At 38.9% G+C, this 19,202-nt stretch overlaps 1 long non-coding RNA gene across 1 annotated transcript; it reads right to left on the reverse strand.

The window, feature by feature from the left end:
* Window positions 1-325: 325 nt before the first annotated feature.
* On the reverse strand, window positions 326-14,428 carry LOC128093559 (uncharacterized). Its single transcript, XR_008212586.1, has 2 exons — window positions 722-14,428; window positions 326-650 (listed from the first exon to the last, which is right to left on the reverse strand). It is a non-coding gene; the product is annotated as an uncharacterized LOC128093559 (long non-coding RNA).
* Between the last annotated feature and the right edge of the window lie 4,774 nt (window positions 14,429-19,202).

Consider the following 19,202-nt stretch of genomic DNA (forward strand, 5'->3'; position numbering starts at 1 on the left):
GGTCTAGAACAAGTTATTTGCCATGAAAAACATAATTTCTGCATGCTTTTTTTTTTGTTTTAAGAGTCAACGTTATTCTTAAACATACACACTTAAAAATTATCGTGTAATTTTCAGTCATATTTGATGCACATAACTGGAGCGTTACATTTGACGGAAAATTACATCAAATTTGAAAATTACACGCTCGTTTTCTGACACTCGCTCGTGCATTGAATTTTACATTAACGGAATATCGGATGATGTAATCTTGGAATTGATGTAATTTGATTGGGCTGCGGCTGCCTGACCAGTGATTTTGAGGTTAGAAATGAAAAGAGTCCGATTCATAGTTTGTTTTTTTTTATTTCACAATAAATTGAAAGTTTTCTTCACCATGATCACCTGCACTGAACTATTAACACTAATAACTTAAAATATTCGCTGTTCACTGTCCTTTTGTTCCCGTCCCAGGAAAACACAAACTGGCAGGAATTGGTGGCCTTGAATTGCTCGAACAAAGCACTAGAGACGGAACGGGTTACATGGTTCAGCTGGATCAGTGTGGCCATGGCTCGTTTTGTAGGCAACTTTTAACCGCAGTCTCTTACTTGCAATTAAACCCTTCAACTCTGGATTTGGCTGGATGACGACCGACGATGTAATCAAACCTGGCAAAGAAAATAAACACGAAACACATTTTTCAGTAATTTTCTCAGTTGCACTTTCTAAAACGGCTTACCTTGTTGACCACCTGCGATAAGGCCAGCGGAATTGGTTCCGGAATCTACACCGTGATTCATCCGGCAACGTTTTCCTTTGCCTTCATTTTTGGGGCGCGCAAAACGACGACACACAAACAATCAGTTTTGCACTTTGCTCGGCAAACTGTTGAAAGATGGCTGACGTTTGACAAAGCCTGCTGCGATCGATGATTGTGAGAGCCAGGGGTGCCAGGTTGCCAGATAAATCTGGCATTGCCAGATTTTTTTCGCGCCAATTAGAAAAAAATAATTTTCTATTTCTTCCTCACATTGTTTTATTGACGTATTTTTTTTATTTTGTAAAGCTATAATGTATAAAAAGTTAAAATACACAGTTTTTGAACAAAAAATTACTTATTACTTTGAGAAAAGTGGCTTGCCAGATTTTTCCCAGATTTTTTGCCAGATTTTTTACTCTTCAGACCTGGTAACCCTGGTGAGAGCTGTCAGTCTCTAAAATTGTGTTTCATTTGCTGTAAAATTACATTTCTTTTGACGCTCCAACTATGTGCATCATATAAGACTGAATATTACATCAAATCAACCAGAGTGGTCAATGTAAAATCACAATATTTCAATTTAGACGATTCTGGTCCCGATTACGTTTTATCAGATGTAAAATTAGGTTAAATAATACGATACGTTCTTTTTATGTCGGTTGAGTTTATGATTACGTCAGGTGTAATATTCACAATTTTTTAGTGTGTATTCCTTTGAAATGGTAACAGAGACAAATTTAAAAGCATTTGTATGGTTAAGAAGCATGGATTTTACTCACTGATTCAATATTTGATTTAAACAAATAATACTTCTTAACAAAAAAAAATCAATTGATATATTAAGATTTTTTTTTACAAAGTTGTATGATTGTTATAAGCAGTCAAGCCATGATTCGACCCCTACACTCATTTTGAACATTAAAGTTGCAGTTCTATACAATTTTGTTGCAAAATATCAATCAGAAGCAGGATAAGATCAATTTTCGATAAATTTCAAATTTCCCGGGAATTCCCGGGAAATTTGTTAAAAATTTCCCGTTTCCCGGGAATTTTGTAACCCCGGGAAATTGGACACTCTAGATTCCGTTTCAGAATTCGGATTGAGTTAACTGGGTAGGTATTCGAAGGCTTGATTGTTGAGGCAATTGCAAACCTCTTTTTACACCTTAGCTTCCATCCACCCCGGGATTCGAACTGACGACCTTTGGATTGTTAGTCCAACTGCCTACCAGCGACTCCACCGAGACAGGACCCAGGGAGACGACTCCTACTCCTGGACTGAGCTAACGACCTAACCTTTTTTTTTAGGTTAGTCCGGGGCCAACATTTACTTCCCTTCCGACGGAAGGCGTGATCAGACAAATCTCGTCTCGAAAAATGCCACCGAGACCGTCTGGGATCGAACCCAGGCCGACTGGGTGAGAAGCAATCACGCTTACCCCTACACCACGGTCCCGGTAATGATTGTTATAAATCGTCATAATTTTTTTCAATTCGGCTTTATTGGTGAATAATCAAGATACAATCAGTTCTTTTGCAGTTCATAACAGAGTTTTGGAGTTCCTTTCAGCTGTGTGTTGCATCATAATCCATTTTGGAACAATTATTTCTATAACTATGGCACTAACAAGAGCAAGAAAAATTAAAAAAAAAACTTGCTAAAATTGCAAAGTAAAAGGGAAAGAAAGAGAAAAAGCTTACAACTAAATCACAGTATTTTATCCTTTGTAGATGTGCTTGATCATTAATTCCCCAAGGGCTAGAAATTGCTCCGCCTTGTTACGGCAGGTCCGAAACCTCGACATCAGCTCCCCCGCGAGAGCAAAGAACTCTGGCAGGGTGAAGAGATCTTCCCCGGTGACTTCTTGCTGGGCCGCATTGCCGCTACCGGCAGCAACCACGCTGGCAAACGATCGCCCCAGCCAGGGGGGAATGCTGAGTTGTCCGCTGGAACCGTACGCTGCCCAGCAGCCGGCACGGTTACGCTCGTACTTCGCTGAGGAGGGTGGGATGCTGCTGCTTTCTTCTTCCTCTTTTCCTGTTCCTCGAGGTAATTTTTTCATGCACTGCATCCACGGTAGTTGCTGGTATGGTTGGCGCCACAGTTGGCGCACTTGATGCGCGCCTTTGTTTGCTCTGCCTTGTCCCCCAGGTCCGCCTTGCACGGCAGTGCACACGCCTCAGAGAGGTGTGTTTCACCGCACTTCACACAGCGGGGCGGGAGGTTGCAGTTCCGCGAGCCGTGGCCGAATTTCTGGCAACGGTGGCATTGTGCTGCGTCCGACGGGTTCTTTGAGTAGAACCGCCAGTTTACCCAAAACCCGTCCAACGCCTTAGTTCGCCGCAGGTCTTGAGTCTTGACGGTGCCGCGGTCGAAGTACAACAGGTACAGTGTGTGTGTACCTGTGACTGTTGTCTTCCGCGAGAGGACTTTTATGTCACGCGGCGTTATTCCAGCACCCGAGAGGTCCTTCTTGAGGTTGGAGATCGGGCGGTCTTGGTACCCCTTCAAGACGACCTTAACGGCTGTCTTCTGCACGGGGTCGAATTAGAGACCCTAAATAGGGAGACTGGTCTGAGCATGCTAAATCGATCTGGCAACGTATGATTTGAGCTTGGCAACACTGATAAGTTTTGCTGGGCGTGAAGGCGAATGCTCGTTTGGATACGTCAAACTCGCGTCTGTTTGGGTACGTCAAATTCACTTCGTCCAGTCTCCCTATTTATGATCTCTAGGTCGAATGTGTAGAACTTGAAGTTTTTACCCTTCAATTTCTCCACAACCAGGTCGAAGTTCTTGTTGTCAAATGTGTAGACTTGCACTGACGACTTACCGATTTTCAGACAATATCCGAGGCCTTCCAGCAACTCGTCAATATCGTCCACCAACGTGTCCAAAACAAAAATTGGAGGTGGTCTACGTTCCTTTGGGGAATTGTTCGTTTTTGGCGTCGGCACTTTTTTCCGTGCACGACGATCGTCGTCGTCGTCGTCGGTAGTGCTGCTACCGTCGGTGTTGTTGTTTTCTTCGTCGTCGCTCAGCATCTGGAACTCGTTCCTGATGGGGATGTTGGCGGATGTTGATGTGCCACTGGTTGGGGCACCGGAGGTACCGGAACGGGTTCGCACTGGTGATCTCGAAACATATCCGGGATGTAGCAACTTTTTGTCGATGCCTTCTGCGCTCACGCTCCCCTGCGCGATGGCGGTCGACACGGCGTTGGTTTGTTTACCTTTTTGCACACGGCCGGTAGACGAACTTCGCGGGTTTTTCGAGGCCGCACTCGAACTGCCACGGCCACGGCCGGCCTTTGGCATGCTGCAGGAGCAAACTCGCGGGTAATCACGGTAATTTACGGCGAAAAAAAATCGAAAAACGATGGAGCACTGAGCACTTGACTCAAATCGTCATAATAATGCAAAAATAACACCAAACAACAATTTTGTTCCACGTTTTCTTTTAATGGAAACTAAACACTAGAGTGTCCCCTGAATCACGAGTGCTTTGAATTTTTCGTAACAAAAATTGGAGGGATAGGTGATGCAGTGGTAAGCGTGGTTGCGTTTCACACCAGTTGCTCACGATGACTTCCTCTTCTTTCTTAAAGTAGCGAAAGATTCTTCTCGTTCTTCTTAGACAACAAAGCTGGCGTAGATTCGGGCTCAGCGGTGAAAATCTGGACCGGAGGCTTATTTTTCAATTCCCTCAGCACGACGACGAGTGAGGCGCATTACAGTTCCGAATAAGTCAATCAATTTCTCCACTTTTCCATTCTCTTGATTTATCGATTTCGCAATGTTGATTCTGTTTTTTTCCTCTGTTCCTTCTAGCCTTCTAGCAGTGACCGGATTGCGGAAATGTTGGGCAGCACCGTTCCGACGTTGTTCGGATTCACAACGCTGGACAGCAGCAAGTATCGAATTTTGTCCAGATCGAAACCCACGGCGGCAAGGACATCGCCACGAACCTGTTCAACACCATTCAGATCGTGCTGAAGAAGATGCTCAAAAAGGACTAGGAGCTGGACGTCGTAAAAGTGGTCCTCTCGTTCTGGCCCCGCCTGTACGGGAATCTGTCCACCGACGTGGAGCATCGGGTGCGTGAAACGGCCCAGCAGGCACAGGTGCACTATGGGGTATTTCCATACACGCAGAAAAATAAGGCAAATTTGAATCAACAAAACGTTTTGTTGATTTGAAAATAATGATTTTTGTTGACTCAACGCTAAACGTCAAAGCAGCTTTTTCAAAACAGCAAAAGAATTTTGTTGAATTGAGAAAATCAAGGTTTGTTTCAACGCAAAATCGGCGTTGATTATATTCAACAAAATTTTTGTTGATTCAAACCTCGTACAGGCTGATTCTACAAAACATTTTTCTGCGTGTAGAAGCGAGCGGCCAAAAGTATTTTTTTTTGCTTTTTTGTGACTTTTTGTTGTTGTTTGTACTTACTATAATGAAAACAAATGAAATTTGATATTTTTTCGAAAAAAAAGTTTGATTTTCGATTTTTTCATATACTTGAGGCCACATGCATTAAAGTGGTGAATTTTAATATTCTTGCTCTGTCTATTTGATGCACGGAATGGCGGTTTATACTATGTTAAAGTTTCTGATTAACGTTCAACCCCCCTCCCCTTCTTCTTGAGTTAAAATCCACCTCTCTTTGGAGACCCTCCCCCTCCAAATAAAATTCGATTTTTGCGGTGTTTTAGAATTTTAGACGGTTTATTTTATGGAACATTTTATGGGTTCTCGTCCACGTTTTTGTTGATCCACTTGCTAAATTCACGTTTTCCACGATAAATTCTTCTAAATCAAAATCACTATGTAAACGATTGTCGTTAGATTACTCAAAATATGAACTTCTTCTATGGGCTTTTGTATACCTCGTTTTGAAGCTACAGAACAACATGCGTAGTTTTTCCTCTGTGGTTTTTCCCTGAGTTGATCATGTGATTGTACTGCAATGTTGTAATTCTTACAAATATACTCGAAAGCAGTTCTCACGTTTTCAGAATAGTGCTTCGTTACATCGTACAGGGACACTACGGTATTATTATCCATACTTTCAAAAGAACACAACAACGAACTGATATGAATCGTTTCTGTAAAATACTTAGAATAGGAATTTCTAATTTTATAAAACGTAGGTATCTAAGTACCAAAAGTCATGATATCAAATCAATTTCAAAACATGCATAACAGGTACGTTATTTCTGCCTCCGCAGGTAAAATAATGTGCTTTTAACCAAGCGTATACGCGAAATCATTATGTTTTCGCATGAATCAAAATGTTTAAAATGGCATAACTTAAAAAGTGCACATTTGTGCACTTTGAAATTTGGTGACAAGTTTTTTATTTGGAGGTGGGGAAACGCCCCTTTGAGTTAGTTAGGACATGGTTCAAATTTTAAGCTGGGAAATTTTCAGATCGCACAAATGTACACAAAAAAAAATACTTCATAAACAAAGTTGAAAAAAAATAATTTTTGAATAAAAATCCATCTTTTTTTAATTTTTAGTACCGTCAGTGGGGGTGACATTGGGTATGGGGGGTGAGATTGGGTCAAAGTGATTTTTACCATTTTTCAGGTTATTTTCAATGAAACTGAATTCTGTTAAAAAGGTTGTGTAGGGGACATCTTAAGATGACTTCGCTGAAAAAATCTCGTTCCTAGAACAAATCCTGTTATTTTGGCAGATGTCTAAAGTACGTTTTTGGCCAAAAATGACCTCTTGAAAAATCATTTTTCTAATATTTTTGTTAGAATTGCTCGAAAACTACCCAAATGTTTGAAAATCTCCACTTCAAACATTGTAGCGTGTCAATACGATTCCCTCGAACAAGAAACGCTGTTGGATGACTTGTTTTTACCATATCGTTGTATTTGAGCATCATTTTAGTTTCATTTGACCCAATGTCACCCCCTCTAAGGGGTGAGATTGGGTCAATTTTCAAACTATTGGCATTTAAGGTAGTGTTCATCAAAATCCACCATATTTTGGGAAAATGTTAGTAAACTATCTAAGAACAAATCTACGTTGAAAGATTTTCGATGTTATTTAAATTGTTTTTGTTATTAAGAAATTTCGAGAGGTGTATCGTTTTTTACCCATAGTCACCCCCACTGACGGTATTTTTTAAGCCTGTAAAAGCATGCTTTGTTAAATGTTATTAAAAAGATGAATCAATTCCCTTTCTGAATATATATAATGATGCAGGAAAAAAAACATAAACAGCTACACAGTACAACTATGAAAAATAATCATTTTTTTTGTCTTTCCATTTTCGCCTTTGAAGGCCTGCCATTCAGTGAATTTTGAACTTACAACATTCAAACTCCGAATATTTCTTAGTTAGAATGTATATTATCGAAAAAAAATTCCAAACAAATAATTAGAGTGTGTCGTTTTTTTTTTGATTTATGGCCGCCTGATACCCCATAGTGGTACGGTAGCGCCACCACGCACTATGGGCCATCTCCATACAAACAGGCGGCCAAATTATTATTTTTTGCTTTTTAAATGTTTTTTTCATACAAATTTGGGTAATTGTATGGTATTGAAATGATATACGTCCATTTTTATGACTTTTCATGTCTTTCAATAGTTGATTGTTTATAATAAATAGTCTTTTCATACATTTGCAAGTGCAACAGAATTGCGTATATATTGTATTGCAAGTTTATATTATTAACCTGGGTGCAGAATAGTGGTTCGCAAAACGGCCTCAATTTAGAACTGTCAAAGCGGAACCAATTTACTGTTCGCGAAATGATAGCAAGAAGTGGCAAGTATTGTGTACGATCCATAATTTATTTTGAGGAATAAAAAAAGTCGATGGCGTCGAGCTTTTGAGGTATTCGAAGTCAAAATATTTCAAGAACAGGGTTAAAATAAAGTTTGGCGTAATTCGTCGCTTACATTTCAATAAGCGCTACACACAAAAAAATATTTCCGAATGTTACATCATTTATGATGTAACACTTTTGCACGTCATTAAACATTTAAATTTAAATGTAATTTGTTGTAAATTTACAACAAATTATACGTAAAAACATGATTTTACGTGTGATTCAACCGTTTACGTCGAATCTCAAGTTTACATCAACTGAGTTTACATGTGATTCATTTTTTCCGTGTCGAGTAAATTCACATATTTTTTTCTGTGTATGTCTCACGCAAAACCTTTTTCAATGACGCGTTTTGAAATGTAAGGGACGAATTATCAATAACTATGAATGGCACCTGCCAAATACTATTGAATAATTTTACTCCGATATTATCACTATCATTAAAAGATACATAACCTCGGAACTTCTATTCGGTTGCTCTTCTGATCCACAAAATTCCACCCACTTCTCACATAATTTTTCATCTTGTGGAAAACAAAAAGGCCTCTTTTGGCCGCCCATCGTTAAGTCTACAAACAAAAAAAGTGCGAATCACTTAATTTTTTAGCGAAAACTTTAACATTAACAGATCCACAATGTTTCAAAACAATTCACTTTAGCAGCAAAAAATATGTCACGCTTGAGCTTGAACATAGCCTTCTAATTTGTTTATGGTTACAGCTGTAGTGCATTTGTATAAGTGGGGAGCAATGGGGAGCTTTCGAAAATCACGTTACGCATTCTGTCTATTCAGCACCCAGTTATTAACCTTCGGGAAGTCGCATGTTTTCGCCTTTCTTCCGCCCCCTTACAAACTGTGTACAAAGTACACGTACGCGACCTCCGGTGGGTTAGAATATGGATAAGCTAATACATCCCCACTTTAAGGACACAACCCCTCCCTCCTCTTTCTTTCACCCCCCCCTCCCCTCCTCCCCTCTAACAAAATTTAAAAATAATTTTATTCAAAATATTGATTATGAAGTAAAACGATAAAATACAAAACATATTCTTACTAATCCTAATGTTCTTGTTCATGAAAATTAATTTGATGATAGAGTTTCTGACGGCTTCAGGATATGTTAAAGGTACTTTTTATGATGTTTTGTACTAACCAACATAGAACTTAAATGTGGATCAGTTTCATGGATTGATCGCAGAAATTCGTCATGCTGAGTCAATATTTTGCTGAATACTTTTTTCGGTATCAAACTGAGATTCTCCTGTTTCGCTTGAGAAACTTCGGTACGAATACCTTATTTTGACTAAGGTACTCAATTTTAAATGTAGGCAACAGAAAATTCCAATAAAGTCATTTCGAACTTCTTGAAACCAGGTATTGATTTTTGAAGCGACGATGCCCACGAAGTAGGTAGCAAAGCACGTGAAATAAACGGGCGCATATTATCCACTTATAAACAGGAATTCTAGACTTTGTCTCAAGAATAAACTGTTAATTTATAAACAAATTTTCAGACCTGCCATGCTTTATGCTGTGCCGATCTGGACAAGCTGTTGCTTAACCAGGAAGAAAAAACTTCAGAGGATTCAGAACAAAATTCTGAAAATGATTCTGAAACTTCCTCCCTGGTTCAGCACCAGTGAACTTCATCAATTAGCCGAAGTTGACACTTTGGATGTTATGTCCAATAAGATAATTGATGCATTTCGACAAAAATCATTGCAGTCTTCAGCTGCATTGATCCGCTCTTTATATAGTTTATAAGTTAGTTTTAAGTTATCCCTTTTCCCTTTTGTACATGTAGGACCTCCTACATTTGAAATCACTGAATAGCGAAAGCTACAATATTTCATGAATAAATGAAAATTGCTAGTATTTAAAATTGAGGTGAAAAGTCATCGATTGTGATTGGACACTCAATATTATTTTAACTGAATGAATGTACATGGAAGAAAAAATCTGAATAAATATAAATTTAAAAAAAAAAACGGGCGCATATGTAGATTGCAGCAAATTTTGATAAAACGTAAATGTTCTAAATGGCATATCTCCGAAAACGCAAAAAATCGCAGGCTGGAAATTTCAGCAATGTTAGATCATGATCCAATCTTTCAAGTGATCTTAGTTTCATGTTTAGCATCGGTAAGCAAAAAAAGTACCGTCATCTGGGGCGAATCAGGACTACAGTCTGAATAGGGACAACAGTGTTTAGAGCTCTTGAAGGTTTTAAATTTGGAAATGGGTGTACACATTTTGTTGGTCTGAGTCTGTTCTATCCGAAACCAACCAGAAAAATAAAAATATTGTGCTCTGACATGGTTAAAACTGCTGTCCCAATTCGCCCCATGTGTCCCAATTCGCCCCAGTTGACGGTACTCACACAACACAAGAAATAAGTTTTGTCAAAAAAATGCTTCAGTTATTCGATGAAAACTTCAGTTTTTGGTTTGGAAACAACATTTTATCTATTAATAGTCTCAAAGCTTATCTCATTGCCTTTCCAACGATGTATAGTTGTCCTAATAAAATATTTAATATGGCTGAGCTATGTTAAAATTAAACAATCAGCCTTTTTTTATGAAAAAAACGCTAGTTTTTTACTCCATTTTTTGACTTTCAGCTTGCGTATCTCCGTAATGAACAAACTTAGAGCTTTAAAAATTTGGATTTTTCTTAGTTAGAATGTTTACATTCGAGAAAAAAATACCAAAAAATATTTGGAGAAGGTAACTTTTTTGAAACTTGGCCACCCAATGTACCATAGTGCAGCGTTGAAGAGTAAACGCCAAAAAGCTGCGCGTGACGACACGCACACAATCAAACGAACTGTCAAATCCCACTCAAAGCAAGATGAACATCGGATGGTCAACGCGCTTTGAGCATCGAATGTGCATGATCGTTTATGACTATTCAATGTTCAAAATTTCGATACCAATGGTCAAAGAATTCGCATTGTTTGTTTTGCGTGTAGTTTCGAGTAAGGATCTCGCATTCGAGAACGCCAAAGCAATGCTGCAGATCAAACAATTTGATTAGAGGGTGACGAGCGGGGGAAAAAAAGCCCTATGTCAATTTTTATGTACTCGTGACTCCTTTTTCAAGGATTTAGGCGTGTTGTTGGATTCGAAGCTTTCTTTTAAAAATCACATTTCCTATTTGTGCTCGAAGGCTTCTAAACAGCTAGGAATGATTTTTAGAATGACCAAATATTTTCGCGACGTCAATTGCCTAAAAATTCTCTATCTTTCCTTAGTTCGCTCCACCCTAGAGTACGGTTCAGTTGTGTGGGCTCCATATTATCATAATGACATTGGACGAATCGAAGCGATTCAACGTAAATTTACAAGATTTGCTTTAAGACATCTTGGTGAGTGTTAAAATTGGGTCCTAAAATGAAGCTTAGATTGCTGATATTATTGATTACAGCGATAAAGCTTATTTTTCTGAGTACAATGACTCTTTGTACGACCACAAAGAGTTTAAAATTGATTTTTAAATCAATTTTGAAAAATTATCCTCGCGGTCCTTCTTGACAGAAAAGCTCCTACTTGACAGCTCGTTCCAAGGGGACCATAGTTAATCCATCGAAAAAATGTTGTCTTGTAAATATTTTTTTTTTGCATTAAAATGAAAAAAAGTGATTACAAATGGTTTTTAATCGTGTTTTTTACCGTTGTACATAAAAATTTACATAGGGCTTTAGTACCCAATTACGAAACTCGTTGCTCTATGCTCCACCTTGATCCTTTGAGTGTTCGTAGAGAAGCTGCTAAAGCCTTTTTTGTTGCTGACCTTTTCCGATCAAACATCAACTGTCCTTTTCTTACGAGTGAACTGAACGTCAACATTAGACGCCGGGTGCTTCGCTCACACTCTTTTCTCGTTATACCTGGAGCCCGTACAAATTATGCCTTCAATGAACCTGTTTCTAGTATGTGCAGGGTTTTTGAAAGTTGTTACCCCTTTTTCGATTTCCATTTGTCTCGTCCCCGTCTGAAGCACGATATTTTTAATTTTCTCAGGGAATCATATGTGTTTTGACAAAGGTTTAGACCGGTTTATTTTTAGTTAGTTTTATTTATTTATTTATTTATTTTTTACATTGTGCTAGTTTAGTTTGTTAGCTTAAGTTTGATTGTATAAAAAATAAGAGGTTTTGTGTCTATTTGAGAAGGACCCATCGATAGGCGTTCCACTCAAACGGGCTTTTCCCTCATATAAAACATAAAACATAAAACGGTAAAAAACACGATTAAAAACCATTTCTGATCACTTTTTTTTCATTTTAATGCAATTTTTTTTTGACAAGGCAACATTTTTTCGATGGATCAACTATGGTCCCCTTGGAACGAGCTGTCAAGTAGGAACTTTTCTGTCAAGAAGGACCGCGAGGTTAATTTTTCCAAATTGATTTAAAAATCCATTTTAAACTCTTTGTGGTCGTACAAAGGGTCATTGTACTCAGAAAAAAAGCTTTATCGCTGTAAACAATAATATCAGCAATCTAAGCTTCATTTTAGGACCCAATTCCCGGGAAATCGACAATTTTTGGATCTCTCGATTCCCGGGAAATTCGGTCGAGCCTCCCGGGAAATTTCAAACATATAAATACTGAAGCTAAATTATATAAACTAATCCGAAAATTATTTAATTTTTTTTAAATTGTTTGGAATATTGGATGTTCAATGTTCGATGTTCATGTTTGAATAAACATTCAGAAACTGTAAATTTTAACTTTTTAAATATTCCAATAACTCAAAATTTAACTTAAAGCATACTTAGTAGTTACATCCAGAAATGAAATCTAATGTTTTTTATTATTATTTAAGAGGGAAAAGCTTTTTAAAGAAAAGTTCAATTTCCATATCCTTTCTCGAGCAAACCAATCCGCAGATTTTTTTTTAATTTTAGGTATACCGAAGTTGATTTTGCTGTTTCTTTTTTTGATGTCAATAAGGCATTTTATGTTTCACGTCAACCTCAATATTAAATTATATTTTGGCAAAAAAAACTCTGACAGTGGCAATCTTTAAAGTTAATGTCCGCCAATTGTGAACATTCCGGTTTTCCTGATAACTTTCAATATTTCTTCAATGAATGTTTACAGTTGACCTTAACCCTCTACTGTCCATATTTTTTTCGAAAATTTTTATTTTTCCCTTGTTTATTAGAAAGTCATTTTGAGCACCTTTTGTTCTACGAAAAACTTTACTTCTCATGTTTTATGTTTTTCTTGTTTTATTTTTAGTATTTTATTTTGCATTTATCCTGTTTTGTTTATGTTTGTTTTTGGTAGTGTTTGGCCTATACTACCACCTGCTTTTATTACTTTTCGCCTACCTATTTTTTCATGTTTTTACAGTCACTTTTTCATTTTTTGCTTGTTTTTCACATTTTCTGCTGTAGAATGGCACTATTATCATTTTAATTGTAAAAAAATTCGCAGAGGCATAGTCTGGGACACTACAAAAAATACTGCATACTAATTTTCACATAATATAGAGGAAATGTTAGTAAAAAATACAGCCAAAGTTGACCCCTGAAAAATAACATTTTTAAATACATTGGCAAAGTCACATAAAACAAGTCAAACTTCCAACACTAAAATTTTCCAAAAATTATAGAGTTTTTCTTTCCTATGCTTTTTAAAGATAAATAAAAACAAGTTTAAACTTTTGAGTCGTTATTTATCATATTGCAAAAATCTCGATACTGGGAAATTATATATTAGGCATGTTTCTGCTTCACAAAAATTGCAAAAATTGCACTCAGTGCAAATTAAGATTCGTAAATATTTTAAACTACTGTACTGCCGTTCTACGCATAATTGTCCCATGTCAGTTTTTGACGATTTTGACCAAATTTTGACTTTAGGCCATTTTTAAGTTTAGTTTGATGTGTACTTTAAGAAAAACACATAGAATCTGGTATACTTTGTTCGGAAACTCATCAAAAACAACACCAAGTCTGTTTGTCCCATCGTTGAACTTCTACGCATAATTGTCCCACCAAGTATTTTCTTACATGGAATCATTAGTTTTACTAAGCATTATGCCTTGTTTACCTGTTGTATAGCAAGAGGATCACAAATAAGGGTGATAAACTGCTAACTGGGGCGATTAGGGACACATAGGACGAATAGGAACCCACGGGACAATTATGCGTAGAAACACAGAACTCGGTCGAAAAATTTCAATTGCGTTTTTCTCAGTTGCACTTTTTTGAACATGGGACAATTATGCGTAGAACGGCAGTGTAGTAAACTATATAGTTTCTCAAAGTAATAAGGATACTTAAATTAACGTTTCATAGAAAAAGTATGAACTAATGGTAACTGAAATCATTGAAACGAAACAAATTTATAACTTTTCTTTTTAAATGTTGTCACTATTGGCATAGTAAAAAAAAACTACAGGGTTCCGGGAATTTCTGGGAAATTCAACTCTCGACTCCCGGGAAATTGAAAATCTCGAGAATATTCACCCTCTAAATTTGATTTGATTTATGATCTGAATACTATTTCTCTACTTCTATGCAGCAGCAATTATCGACCATACAGATTTGGAAGGCCATCTCAATTTCGAAGGGAAAATAAGTGATTTTGGAGACTCCAAGTGCATTCTTCCTCATAATTGATTAAGTGCAATAACTCCTCTTTTTATTGTTTGGTTATTTAATTGTACAATTGGGTATAGCTTTTTTTTTTGCCAATTTGCTCTAGCAATAGCTGAGTAGTTTACGCCGGCGGAAATCATTTGAAGCAGTAGAAGTAGATTTGATTGAGGAAAAACAATTTGGCCTCGTCGTTCTTTATAATGCTGCTATAATTCTCAATATTTAAATGATTGTAATTGGTAATTAGGATAATTTGATGAATTATAACTATATTGGGCAATATCAGTGAGGGTCTCTCCGTAATTAAGATTTCCAATACGAGCTGTGCTGGACAGCATTGCACTGAGATTCTGCAGATTGAATGGATAAGGATTCGTGAAATCCGTTCCTACGTTACGCATTTTGCCGACAGTTTTGTTTTGTTTGTCAGATCCAATTGTATCGTAGTGTGTCATTTGTCCAGAATTTGGAATACTACGTTCATTTCGTCGAAACTTGGCTCTTCGATTCTGGAACCAAACCTAAAAAGAAATTTGGAAAAGGGATAAATAATAACCCGGCTTATTTTTTTAATATGATGGAAGTAAACCGGAGGCGACATTGTTTTGATTGAGGTTTGTCAATCGTTGTTTACATCTTCGGGGTGGCCTAGTGGTTGTATATCTGTAATCACGAGGTTCCCTGTTCGATCCTATGTTCAATTAATATTTTAGATTTTTATTCAAATCAAAATTACTGATTATAATTATACTTCTTTATTATCTGCTTCGAACCTGCGACGCTTTAGTCAAAGGGTTAAAAAAGTAAATGGATTTTTGTAGTGGAATAGAGAAAACGTTCCGTATTATGCAGGCAGGTTTGAGTGAAAATGCCTATTTCAGGATTATTTCATCTCAGGATTCAGAAGTTAGAGTCTATATTTCATGGCACTACGAAATTCTATTCCCAAAGAATTATTCTAAACAAATAAAAAAACATTCAAAAAAATAAAATAATAACTGTTGAGATTCGAACCAAGAACCTTTAAAACACTATTGCAGTGCCTTAGACAACCACACCATTTAGACACCGAAAAAAATGATGGTTATATTCATCAGGAAATGGTGACAGATTTTGCGGCAAAAAAAAATGATTAATTTCACCCCAGAAAATTATGAATTTTCATCAGTTTATGATGAATATTCATCAAGTTCACATTTTTACACATTTGTTGTGTAATATTACTCATAAAAAAAGGTAATATTTAACCTACGAAATTTTCAACATTCCAAAATTCAACTTTTTTTACTGTGTACACTGAAGATAAAAATTACGACCAAAATGTGTCGATGGTACACATTGGATGGTTTAACCGCGTTGTTTTTTTTTTTAGAAATCGATGTGTCAATTCTACACATTGCGCTGGTTTTTGCTCAAAAAGCCATCCAATGTGTACACTCAAAATCAGAAGTACCCCGCAAAAAGGGTTCTATCTACCCTTTATCTGTCATCCCAAAGAAAAAAAAACCCTTTTTGAGGGTTACTTCCACCCTTTTTTTCAAGTTTACCCGTCGTCACCCTTTTGCAAAGGGTTACTACCGGTAAACTTGAAAAAGGATGGAAGTAACCCTCAAAAAGGGTTTGTTTTACTTGGGATGACAGATAAAGGGTAGATAGAACCCTTTTTGAAGGGTACTTCTGATTTTGAGTGTAAACTTTTTTTTGCCAGCTTCATCAAAGTTGCCGTTGGGTGTCGCCACCAGTCTTGGACTTTGACGTTTGTGGAAGCGTGGAAAACATCGAGGGGGACGTCACTCCTGCGTTCACCGAGCGTTAAAGCTCCCCTTTCAAACCTTTGCAGCGCTAACTTTTACTTTTCCGCTTTAACTTGCTTTAATTCGCGTTAACCGCGATAACTCGCTTTTTGGTTTACCTTTTCTTGCGTTCACGCATCAAACTGCTCGATTTTTTTTTGACAGCGAGAACTGTCAAGAGCAAATGACAGTTCTCGTTGTCAAATCATTCGAGCAGTTTGTTTTTCTCTAGAAACAAAGTGTGAAGGAGAGATTAGCCGCCAGAACCGTTTCCTGCGCCTGCCACTGGTTCCTGTTCCAAGGACTTGAGACGGCTCTACCGATAATTTTATCTTTCATCAATTTGGCGGTGGAAAAGCGTTTTTCAAGTTGAGAATTTGGCAAAACAGTGACCAGAAGCGGGCCCCAAAATGCACGCCCAACAACGAAGAGCCGCGGGCCTTCTCCACGTGTACTTCCCGGGCCTGAACCTTCCCTAACGCCGCTATCCTGAGCTGAAGCAGCTGACCAAACCGTGTAAGTTATACAACTTTATGTTACCCCGAAACAAGTCTTTTATAGTATTCAATTTTCCAGCTCAGAAACCCGTCTTGCCGTACACCCGTCTGCGATCATTTGTGTGCGACCGAATCCGTAACGACCATTCTCCTGCAGAACCTGGTCATTTGCAAGCAGAAGAGGCCTCCGGTGGAAAGTACGTTCCAACTTGCGGTGATTTTTGTGGTTTTGGAGCTTAGCACGATAGACAGCGAGCTAGCAAAATCGATTCGGCAGCTGTTACCGGATGACTTGACCTCTGATCAGTCCGGCGCTGGAAAAAAAATTGGGCCGGCGAACTACTACAGAACTGACTAGTGCCACGTGATACTGAACGATACAGACGATTCCTTCATGTCGTCCCAGGAGGCAAAGTGATCCTGGACAAACCAGACCAGCTCGGAGGACAACAACAGCAGCATCTGGTGCTTCATAGAAGCTCCCATAATTCCAAGAACTGTTGCGGTTACGAAAGTTTGCGCAGAAGAAAGTCACGGACAACACGCCGCCCCGCAACTAGATGAAGTAGCATCGGTAGTGTGTGGCCATCCGGGATAATGCGAGTGCAACGTAAACTTTTATTAAGATGCAACACTATTGCGAAAAGTTATTCAATTGCAGCAGCGATTGTGAAATTGTAATGTGATGCGTTTTGTTTTAATAAATAAATCTTCCGTTGAAGTGAAATAAACTCAGTTTAAAAAATGTTTTTGTATATTTTAATTCCCTTTACAAAAGAAATGCAACGAGCCAGTAAGTGGCCGCGGTGGTTCAGGTGCGAAGGAATCGGGTGAACTCGTTCCGAGAAATCGAAGTTTTGTCTTGCTTGCGCCAGTCTTAATCGGTCATTTCGCGGCCCGGAATGGTCTCTTCGATGGGTGACTACGTGGCCAGTGACTAGAGGTCTATAATCGGTATAATAGCCTTGTCCATCCTCCAACCTTCAGCTCAACCGGATTTTGATGATCTTGACCTCATGAGCCTCTTCCACCATTTCTTGATGGCCTGCGGTCGGCGGCACCTTCGAAGACATCCCGTTCAGGTGGACGATCACCGACCGACTTACGAAAACACTCAGCTGCTCGTACATGCCGTTAAACAGATGTAGACTTTGCCGCATAATCGCACGACAAGAGGTTGCTCATGTCGCGGGAAAAGTCCAAATTACAAGCATAACTGGAGACCACTTGCCGCTTCGGGAATAGGTTGACTGCGGGCATCGAGTGCATCATTGGATCGGCGATGTTCTTTATGTCCTCCGGAATGTCCCACTCCTAGACGCACAAGCTTTTGTCGTCGGAGGTCGTCACGAAGTACCAGCTTTCGTCAACGATGGTGATCGGTCGGTGCCCAGATGGCGGTCATAATTCTGAATGATTTCACCACTGCGGGTGTCCCACTGTAAGAGAACATAATTTGAGGTTAGTTCAATCTAATCAGGCAAATGATCCGTGTAGAACTTGACTGAATCTTCCGGGAGCTAAAGCGTGACGCGACGTCGCCCTTTTCGGTGTCAAAGAGCTTGAGGTAGGGATCGTACTCGGCCAACACGAACTTACCGCCGCAATTTTTAATGCTCATGTTCCGCACGGCCGGCTGGTGGCTCGAGTAGGTTCTTAAGCAGATCTTGATTCGTGGTGCAGGACAGCAGAAGAAGGGCTAATTTGGGAAACCACCGGATGTCGGAAATGTCTTGGTGTAGCCGGTCCAGGTGGACGTGAGCCTTCGGAAGGAAGCACCAGTCGGGGGCATCACTTTTGTTCCCGACAACGAGCGGCGGACGCAGAAACGATGGACAATGATGATCGACGAGGTCTACGTACTTCTCATCGATCGGATTATCCTTAGCCACGCGGTTCCGACGCAGCTTCTTGACCATCGTCTCCTCGATCTCAGTCCGCTTGGTCCCATTCGGCCTCGACTCGACACAAGTTCCTCACGTCGTACGCGCCATCTGCTTCGTGGGGACTAACAGCAGAGCGGCAAAAAACTTCAACGATTTTGCCACCGAGTGGGCTCGATCCGTTCGCTCCTGTGTACACTTTTCCGAGCACAAACAAAAATAAATCTCATAGATTGCCACGTTTTTTTTTACCAAAACTGCAGGAACAGAATCAAAACAAAAAAAGAGTTGCCAAAAACTACTCGATTTGAGACGGCAAGGTTGCAAGATCGATTCGTTCAGTTCAAAAATCGAGCAGACGCTGACCGCTTTAACTCGCTTTAACGCGCGATAACTTGCGATAACTTGCTTTAGGGTGGCGTTTTGTGAAAACTCGGCACGATGAGTAGCGTTAAGGATTTTCGAGCTAGTTTTTGTGCGTTTTAGTGTGTTATCGCGGAGTGACATTCCCCTCGAATGAGGATAACTTTGATTTTTCCCGACCAAAGATTTTCGTTCGCCCCCCAAATGAACGGGGATGTTCCACTCTTTCATATGTATATGACAAATTTCTTGCTATTTCTTAGCTTACCTTACCCCCCTGAAAAAGACGCCGTGTGACACTTTGGATGTTATGTCCAATAAGATAATTGATGCATTTTGAAAAAATCATTGCAGTCTTCAGCTGCATTGATTCGCTTTTTATATAGTTTGTAAGTTAGTTTTAAGGTATCCCTTTTCCCTTTTGTACATGTAGGACCTCCTACATGTGAAA

Source organism: Culex pipiens, chromosome 1, assembly GCF_016801865.2.
Source record: "Culex pipiens pallens isolate TS chromosome 1, TS_CPP_V2, whole genome shotgun sequence".
Lineage (NCBI taxonomy): Eukaryota > Metazoa > Arthropoda > Insecta > Diptera > Culicidae > Culex > Culex pipiens.